Source organism: Hydra vulgaris, chromosome 07 (genome assembly GCF_038396675.1).
Source record: "Hydra vulgaris chromosome 07, alternate assembly HydraT2T_AEP".
NCBI lineage: Eukaryota > Metazoa > Cnidaria > Hydrozoa > Anthoathecata > Hydridae > Hydra > Hydra vulgaris.
Genome location: NC_088926.1, coordinates 40,565,001 through 40,574,637, shown reverse-complemented (window position 1 = coordinate 40,574,637; position 9,637 = coordinate 40,565,001). Strand labels below are relative to the sequence as shown.

Below are 9,637 nucleotides of genomic sequence, written 5' to 3'. Positions count from 1 at the left end.
GAAATGAAAATAGATGTTTGCTCTATAGTTATAAATACTACTCAGTCCTAGATAAAAAAAGGGGGGACGTTTGTTAATTTTTGGGAAATTTTCCCACCCACCTTGAGCTTAATAAGACACCCCCCCTCTAAAATTCCCACCCATAGATAAAGAAAGAATTTTTATTTAGGTATAAAAATAACAACAGACCTAATTAGCATATTTTTTAACATGATCACAATCAATAATATGACAGCTTTTAAGTTTCAATTAGCTCACTCTATTGTGTTATTGGTGTTTTTTATAAGTTTTTTTCAGAAAAAAAAGTGTGTTTAAGATAAAGTTGATAAAGTAACAACAATTATATTATTGAAGTAGGTTCCTCATTCGAAAAAAAGTAAAAGCTGTATACAAAGGTAATTTAATTTAGTGAAGTAGAATCAGAGCTATTAATAGAGCTCAGAGTCTCCTATTGCTTGTTAACGTTGAAAAAGTGCCTTGAGAGCTTGTGCGATGGGTTTAATGATATTCAGATGTTAAAAAAGTTCTCATGACTTCGTATGAAAATATCACAACATAAATGAAAACAAAAGAAAGAGAGTGTTAGTTTGAAAGTAAAGGTTGGTGTGCAGCATTGTTCAGAGATACACCCTAGGTTTTTATAACCGTCTTGTAATCTATTTGTAAAGAGTTTAGACTTATTTTAGCATAAAAACTAATTTATGTAGTTGAAGGAGAATTAATATATAGTGTTGAAAAGTTTCAGTGTTGAAAAGATGGAATTGAAACAAAAGAGCTAAGGATTAACATGATAAAGACATTATTCATCCAGTTAAGAATGACCAAGCAAAAATATCTGGGAAATGGGCTTGTGGAGTGTGTAGGAAGGTTACATTTTGTGAGCAATGAGTTCATAAAAAAATGTATTTCAACTGCTACACAAGGAGCATTTATTAATTTTCAGAAACTTTTCCCACCCACCCAGAGCTTTTTAAGACCCTCTCCTTTTCATTTTTTAACCAGACACATTGGTCTTGTAAAAGATTTCTGGTGCAGGTAAACTCATAAATTAGGAGATTACAAAACAAAGTTGAAGGCCAAACAACATAATACTATTTTAGTATCAGAAAGTAACATTACCTCATTAGATAAATCATACCAAAAAGATGAGTAATTTTGTATTCAAATATTTACTATAACTACTTCACATATTGTTAAGAAAAATATAATTAAAGTGATCCGGCTTGGTAAAAAAGACAATATTGTATAACATTGTTCAAGACCATTGTTGGTAAAACTAATAAATTATTGTCAAAAAAACTTTGTAATAAAGAATCTGAGTAAATTTGCAGATGCTAAGATATAAATCAATCAAAGAGCTTCATAATTTGACAATAAAAGAAAACAAAGATCTTGAAATTCTAGTAGCTGAGGCAAAGGAATAACAGCAAAAAAATTATAGGGGAACAAATAATTGTGGTAAGACAGATCAGAATAAATGAAAACTGAATTCAAGCAAAAATTGTATAGTGTAGACACATTATTGGAATAACTTAGAGTTGAGCTATAGAAAACTCTATAGAACTCTTAACTTAAATGTCACTAGTTGTCATTAGTTGAACAATAATATTTTATGAAGCTAACAAATTTGAAAATAAACTAAAATTATCATTTTAGTAGATAGCAGCTTACCACCTCAAAATCAACCTCTCATTCAAAGGACTGGTAAAGACACTAGTTAAGAGATATATTGTTGTTGTGGTATCAGAAAAATTGCCAGAAATTTACTCCAACATTGAACAAATCTAGTCATTGAAAAATGCAAATAGAGTCAAATTTTAGAATACACTAGCTTACATAGTGTATTTTACAGTTAGATCGCTCAATGTTTTTTAAAGACATATATTTTAAAGAACATCTTGGCAGTAAGATAATATTTGTTGACATCCTAATAGTAAGATAAAATTTAGTTATAGAAAACTACATTCATTTAAAAACTTAATTTAATTTTAACTTTTGACCTACATGTATTTAACTTTATTAGTTAATAAAACAATTTAATAGAGAATCATTAGTTCAATATAATTTTATGAAGCATATCAATTTAACTTTTAATTTTATTTTGAACCAACAAACCTCTGATTGAAATTATTGCCATAGCTTAGAATGTAAAAGTATTGCCTTAGTAGTAGCGTGTAAAAAATTGTGTTGCTTTGTTATTGTAAATGTATAATAATACATGTTACTTATTGTAAATGTATAATAATACATTTATAATAATTAATCTGAGTGTTACACACAGGTTAATTATTAAATGCAATAATGTAACAGGTAAATGTAATAGGTAAGTGCATTATAATACACTTATTTATTACATTTACCTATAAACCTGTGTAACACACAGGGTAACTATTGTAAGTGTATTATAATACATTTACAATAACAAAACATATTGTTATACAATCAATGTGGTAATAAAAAACACTGTATTTTAATAAAATACAGTTATAAAATTTTTTATCATTTAATTATTTATAAAATTAATAAAATAAAAATTAGTAAATAAAAATAAATAAAATTTTTATTTACACATTGAATGTATAACAAAAAATAATATAATTTTATGTTTTACTCTCTGTAGATGTTTTACTTAACACTCTCGGTATATATTTTACTTAAGAATAACATAAAAACAAATTAACAAAGTTAGTAAACTATAATACCATAAACAAATTAAAAACAATAGCGGTAAATAAAGTTTAGGTAAATAAAACCTAAAACTTTTACAGGAATGGCTCCCTAATTTGATTGGTCAAAATATTTGCTCCGATCTAAAGAATATATTCATAATATTTCATATACATGTTCCATATATAACATATACAAGTCACGATATCCGGTAAACGAGAAAAAATGTTTTTCGGACTTTGTGAAACAAAATTTTTTCATCCAATCAAAATAGGGAGCCATTCCTGTATTTAACGGCTCCTGTTTTCTAAAATCCAAAGGCTTAAATCAGATTGAGCAAGAAAACAACAAATTTATCGTAGAACTACCTCTAAACATGCCTCAAGATGCATTTATTGGCGAAGGTTCTTTTGCAAAAGTTTATAAATTTGTTCATAAAAAGAAGGTTATTGCTTGTAAACTTTATAAGCATCAATTCCCTAAATCAAAAATGTTTCTTATGTCTAATCGTTTTAAAAAGCTTAACCATCCAAATATTGTTGCGTATATTGGCTTTAGTATTAAACCTCTAGCAATTTTGTTTGACTACTGCTGTGTACTAGTAGAGAATGCAGTATGCCATTCATTGCCAGAATTATTAAATTTGTTTAATGAAGAAAGCTATTTTAATTATATGGAACGGTTAGATTACTGCTTACAATGGATTAAAATATTTGAACGACTTAAACATTGTGCATCATGATTTTAGGCCTGCATATATTTTAGTTCATGGCACTTTAAGTAGCATAGTTATAAAACTTACTGATTTTTGTGACCTTGCTATAATGAAAGAAACAATGGCAACAAAGACTAAGGTAAAAGCTGGATTTGCTGGTTTAACAATAGCTTATCTTTCTCCTGAAATTTGTAACTATACAGTAAAAACTGTTATGAAAGAATCAGACGTTTATGCCATGTCATTATCTATTTTGAAATTATGTCAGGATTAGACTCACCATGGCAAAATCACTTTTCTATTTATAAAGATATTTTTTTAACTCAAGCTCTCGAAAAAGGAGAAAGACCGATACAAATATTATTTCTAAAATATATTTGGAATCTGACACAAGACATCTTGTTGAAACTATTGTTGGAGGATGGTGCAATGATCCAGAAGAGCGATTAACTTGTGTTCAGGTATCTTTATATTTTTGAAACTTCAAGATTTTGAAATTTCAGGATAAAAAACAACTAACTTTGTTTTTTTCAATGGTATGTATTTGTTACATTTTTTTTTTTTTTGTCTTTTTCTAATAGAATATCAAATCAATTTTCTTATTCGATATATATATATATATATATGTATGTATATGTATTATATATATATATATATATATATATATATATATATATATATGTATTATATATATATATATTTATATATAAATAAATATTTATAAATAAATATATATATTTATATATATATATATATATAAATATATACATATATATATATATATATATATATATATATATATATATATATATATATATATATATATATGTATATATTTATATATATATATATATATATATATATATATATATATATTGATTTATATATATATATTTATATATATATATTTATATATAAATATAAATATTTTAAGGTTGTCAATTTTTTGCCAACATTAGTTTTACTTATTCTAAGGGTTCTATATATGTAATTATGATTTTATACATATACACTTATAAATAATGATTTTTCTTGTTTTGATTTACATAAATTATAACTTTTTAGATTATTGGTAGATTAAAAGAATTAACAATGGTAACGGTATCTAATTTATTTCAAGTACTGAATCACAACAATTTAAAAAATTTAAATATGGAATTTAAGATAAATTAGCATAGTTCAAATTAAATTTTTAATGATGATTTAACGACGACTATATAACTTTATTATTCATTATAGCTATATATAAGTAACTTAATGTTTAATTATTTTGTAGTCATGTGGCTTTTTAATTTTAGAATATGTCATTGAAAGATTCCAGCAATAAAGAAGTGTTTGAAATGTTAAAGGAGCCTTTATTTGAGTAATTTAAATATAAATTTATATGTAGTTCCTTCCATTTCTCTATATAAAAAAAAAAAGAAATATTATATATAATTAATTGTTAATCATAAAAACTTCGACATAAAGTTATGATATGTGTTATGAATTGTTATATTTTATAGATCTAATAAATGTGCTAACAGTTTAAAATTGCTGGTATGATTTATTTTGATGATGATAATCATTATTTTTTTATTTTCTAATAATTTGTGAAATAAATGTTAAATACATGCATTTTAACTTGAGTTTTGGAAATAATTTTTTTATTAGAAGGTTTAAAATATTTTTATAAAGGATTTAAACTTTATAGAATTTTTAAAGAATGTAAAAGTTAAGCAGTTTAAGTCTTGGCCAATTTTAGTTTATAAAATATAGTATTTCTCTTTATATGCCATGCAATGCACCATAATTAGATAATTGACTTTTAAGTCAACTAAAATTTTCAGCATTTTAGTTAATTAACAGTTAAATTGTTAAAGTTAAATTTCTCAGATAAAATTGTTTATAAAAATGTACTCAAATATATTTTTATTTCAGGATGATAATGTTGAAAATAGTAATGAAGAAGACCAGAATATGCCAGTTTGTTTACCTAATTTTATATTTAAATTAATATATTTACTTTTTTTTTTTTTTTAATATACCTTAAGCATTTAGGCAAAATTTTACTTAGGTTGTTAAAGAAGTTCATAAAACTTCATCTATAAAGATACAATGAGACAGGAAATAATTTAATATTTATATATCATTTTAAACTGTGTTTAGTTATTACATTTTAGGTACTTGTTAAAATATTTGAATGTTTATTAAAAAAGTTATTTAAATTTTATTATATATGTTTAAAATAAAAAATTAAAGATGGAAAAATTTGAATATCGAGGATATATTAAAACCCATGCTCTGCTTAGGGTTTCAGCACAAGCCATAACTGATGAATTGGTTTTAGTTCATGGTGACCAAGCTCCAAAATATAGTACAGTTGCCAAGTGGGCTACTTTCTTTAAAGATTGTAGAGAGATTCTCAGAGATGATCCTTGCTCAAGGTGCCCTTAAACCACGTATACAGCTGAGAGTATAAAACGTATGTGAGCCATAGCCATTATTGAAGAAAATCCGCATGCAACACATGATATAATTGAAGCCCTGACATCAATCAATTGTTTTACAATCAACAAAATTATTAACAGTGCACTTAAAAAAAGAAAATTAACATCGTGTTGGATACCCCATGAGTTAATCGATCAAAATCGCAAGAATAGATTTAAAGCATGTAAGGCGATTTTAGCCCTTTTCAGAAACGGCCCATGGAGACTTTGTGATATTATTACAGGGTATAAGTTGTGGTTTTATTTTAGACAAGTTGGACACAAGTTGGCTAAAGACTTCAGTTTTGTCGGTGAAGGTGAAAGTCCAAGAACTATAGTAAGATGCGACAGATTTTAGCTGAAAAACATGTTCTACATCTTCAAAACAACAAGTGTTGTTCATTTGGGTTATGTTGAAAAGGAAGACCGTCTAGCGAATATTATATAAAATGTTGTTTAAAACCTCTTATATGCGAAATAAATAATAAAAGACCTGAAACAGGCTCTCAAAATTTCAAATTTCTCCATGATAACACTCGACGTCATTTGACTCAAACCATCACAAATTGTCTAAACCAAGCTGGAATTACAATAATTCACCACCAAACATACTCACCTGACTTAGCTCTATCCGATTATTGGCTATTTGACTTGATAAAAAAAAAAAATCTTGACGATGATACTGACGTCAAAAGTAAAAAACTTGCACAACATAGCTACTTCAAAGTATACCCAAAGAAGAGTATAAAAAAATGTTTACAAATGGCTTGAAAGGATGCAACTTTGTATAGATAATAATGGACATTATTTTAAACATTTAATAAAATAAAATTAATAAGAAACTCTTTTTTTTTTATTATTTTTATTATAGGGGAGTTCTATGAACATTCCTAACGACCTAAGTATTTACACAAACCCATGGATTGTTGACAGTTATTTATATACAATCAACTTTATTGTCACAAACTGGGTAATAAGAGTTATGACCTGTATTTAATCAGAATGCCTACATAATAGATATATAGTTGTTAATTATAATTTTAGAATTTATTTAAATCTCCTGCTGAGTTTAAAGGCCCTCTACTTGCCATAGATAAGGTTTAAAAAAAAATTTAGTTGCAGTTTTAATTTGTTTAATTTTCTTTAGTGTTTTTTTCTCATATAAAATTGTTTATAAAAATATAAACGAAAATATTTTTATTTCAGGATGAGAATGTTAAAAATAGTATTGAAGAAGACCAGAACACGCCAGTTTGTTTACCTAACTTAGTATTTAAATTAGTTCAATTACATTAGTTTGCATAATTTAAATAAAAACCTAAAAAGCACGGAATATGATTTTTTTTTTAATATACCTTAAGCATTTAGACAAAATTATATTTAAATAAACCAATGAGTTATTTACACTTATTTATATATAATTGACTTTATGTATTATTAATACAGACTGGGAAATGAAATTTTTGACCTGTATTTAATAAAAATGTCTGTATAATAGATTTATAGTTGTTAGTTATATTTTTAGAATTTAAGTAAGTGTGCAGAAGAGATTAAAGGCCCTGTACAAGCCGTATATGAGGTTTTTTCAAATAAAAATACAGCGAAAGTTTTTAATTTATTCAATTTTGTTTAGAAATTTAATGATATATATATATATATATATATCTATATATATATATATATATATATATATATATATATATATATATATATATATATATGCATGTTTGTTTCATTTTTCTTACATGCCTTTAAAAAAGGATGGTATAAACTTATGGTATAAACCTTGATATTTTACAATTTTCAAACACAAATAACAATTTAAAGTTTAGCCTAAATTTATAATTTTAGGATATTGAAAATATGTTTTTTGATGGTGAATTCGATGTAAATATTTCAAAATTAAATATTATGATAAATTTTTTTTGTTTATTTGTTTGACTCTGATAAAATATATTTACATAATAATTTTAGTTTCTTATTGAAGTGTTCACACCAAGAAATTGGTAATGTTCATGTTGATAATAATGTAAGTTTGTTATAAATTTGTTTTCAGAATTTAATTAATAAAAAAATACTTTTTATGTTGTATAAATATTACTTTTTGTTGTTACTTTAGAAGTTTCTTACTTCAACACCAAATAAAGTTTTTACCTACAAATTAAAATTACGGGTATCTAGAAAATTTTCAAAAGTAGTAAAATTTTAAATAATATTATTTGTTAAAGTTATAAATATATTAAAATATTTTTTTTGCATATAGATTTGAATAAATTTTTTAAATCCTAAAATCTGTTAAGTCTTTTATATATTATCTAGGCTAGAATAAAAACTCCAGCTTCTCCATTAAATGAAGTATGTTTTCCATTACATGCCAGTTTTATTATCAAACAGTTTTTTATAAATTATAATTCCATTACAATATCTATTTCAGACCGAAAATGCTGAGACCAGCGCTGAAGAAGACAGTGGCTTAGAAATACATTCAATCAATGTAAATACTTCATGTTATTTTACATTTTACATTTTTGTTACATTTTCATTCAATGAAAAGTTGTTTTTTTATCTTTATTTAGAGTTTTGTTGATGTTCAGCAAGATGTAGATGAGGTTGATGTATGATGTATTTCTACATCCTCTTAATTTATAACAATAACTTTATTGTGTATATATAAATATATAAGTTAAAGGTTATAATAAACTTATTTTTTTTCAAAGATTTTATGTTTACATTAATCAACTTATTTTAGAATGACAGTAGTGATGGCGATTATCAACCAAGCAACCTAAGTTCAAGTAGTGATGGGAGTAGTGATGAAAATGAGGAAGCAAATGTTTCAATAGAAAAGGGTGATGTCAGTGTATCAACTATCCATAAAGAAATTCCAAAGATAAACACCATGCTGCAAGATTGCCAAGCTTCCACTGAATTAATAAAAAAAAAATTTAAAAACGTAACAGTAATTTTTCCTTCTACAAAAGATAACAAAAAAAGAATTTCTAGGCCCAATAGAATTCTGCTTGCATAAAGCATGGATTTGAAAAAAGAATTTTTTTTTGATTTACTAGTTTAACTAATTTTTAACAACAAAAAAATTATTTAACAAACTTTCTTTAACAAAAAATTAGTTTACAATTGCGGTTAGATGCTTTTACTTACGACTTTATTTCTTCTGAATAAACGTCACGTTAACGACAGTCAAAAGATAATTTAAATATTCTAAAAGATATAAGTTTTTGAGTAGCGCAAAACTGCTGAGCGCGTAGGCAAATCGCCTTTTCGCAAGCAAAATGCGAGCTGCGTAACGCTTCTTAACAAGGCCTGATATATATATATATATATATATATATATATATATATATATATATATATATATATATATATATATAATATATATATATATATATATATATATATATATATTATATATATATATATATATATATATATATATATATATTATATATATATATATATTATATATATATATATATATATATATATATATATATATATGTATATTGTATATATACATATATATATATATAACATATAAACATATATATTTGTTTATAAATGTATATATATATATATATATATTATATATATATATATATATATATTATATATATATATATATATATATATATATATATATATATATATATATATATAATATATATATATATATATATATATATATATATATATATATATATATATATATATATATATATGTAAATAAAACAAATGATGCCTTTTTTTAAGATGATTTATTACAATGACT

The 9,637-nt window shown here is 24.2% G+C and overlaps 1 long non-coding RNA gene across 1 annotated transcript in view; it reads left to right on the top strand.

Annotated features, from left to right (window-relative positions):
* The first annotated feature begins 9,620 nt into the window (after positions 1–9,620).
* Positions 9,621–9,637, top strand: part of LOC136082182 (uncharacterized) — a 4,285-nt gene continuing 4,268 nt past the window's right edge. Inside the window, exon 1 of the long non-coding RNA XR_010639475.1 lies at positions 9,621–9,637. This exon is cut by the window's right edge and continues 193 nt beyond it. This is a non-coding gene — a long non-coding RNA (uncharacterized LOC136082182).